The following is a 1,241-nucleotide window of genomic DNA, read 5'->3' on the forward strand; positions in this document are numbered from 1 at the left end:
AGAGACAATATTTTTACAGAAACAGAAAATATAGATGCTGTGGAAAACTGTCAATATATACTCGCACGAGTTCTCTGTAATGGTCTCTCCACTTGTATTTATACTTCAGTATTTTAAATATAGTGTTATTACAAAGTAATAATCATTAACCTTTGAGTTTTCTATTTAAACCAGGTAATAAGAAAATATGGGGCATGGGGAAGGTGTGGAGTGCTGAGCGGTAGGGAGGCAAGCCCTCAAAGGTAAGAAAATTTGGGATCACTTTCATCAAACATTGACCTATCGAAACCAAGACGATATGAGGGACAATAAAATTGGAATGAAAGAAAGAAGAAAGAAAGAAAGAAAGAAAGAAAGAAAGATAGAAAGAAAGAAAGAAAGAAAGAAAGAAAGAAAGAAAGAAAGAAAGAAAGAAAGAACAGGGACGTCAAGTATCAAGGAAGGGGGAAAAGTTTGGAAAGAATGTTGAAGAGAACCAAAGATTTAAAATCAAAAGAGAAAGAATATATATTAAATATGCTGAGATAAATACACTGAGAGCAAGTCCAAGCAATTTACTTCAATAAATGCCCGGACTAGAAAGGATACTATGCCTTGAATAGGGTACCAGTAGGAAAAGCAGTTTCTCAGAAAGCCATCCTTGCTGTCTTTTTTCCTTATTATCTCTTAGAACACAGTACTTGGTACTTGACAATTTGAGTATAAACATCCTTCAGAAATGATGCTTCCCATGAATAGATAATAGTGCTCATCTAGGACGGTGGAAGACACAGAATCTTCAATGTTTTTATTACGTTCTGGTTTTTAAGTACATGTACGCGCTGTCTGTTAAAATAAAAAAAATGGCATATTCTAACTTGAATCAGGAGATTTGATTCATTTGTGTGGTAAGTAGGTTCCAGGTTAAAGCTGCTCGTAATCTTTACAAATATTATTTCATGTGACTTTTTCTTCCTAACATGAGAGTATTTTGATAATAGTTAACATCTGTTTTTAGATCCTAAGAGGAAATAGAAAAATCAAGCCTCACATGTCTAATTACACATTTTTGTCATATTTGTGAATTATGATTTTTCCTACATTAAAGATAATTTATTGTATTTTGTTGCTCATTTATTAAACATTGAGAAGAACGTTTTCCTGGTTGATAAATATAATTCTAATGTAGGGGTTGAAAGTAAATTTGCAATATTTTGTGATCACTTTTTAAATGGTCTTTTCTGTTTCTTGTGTGATCAAGT

The sequence above is a fragment of the Sorex fumeus genome, unplaced genomic scaffold (assembly GCF_029834395.1).
Source record: "Sorex fumeus unplaced genomic scaffold, SorFum_2.1 ptg000146l, whole genome shotgun sequence".
Lineage (NCBI taxonomy): Eukaryota > Metazoa > Chordata > Mammalia > Eulipotyphla > Soricidae > Sorex > Sorex fumeus.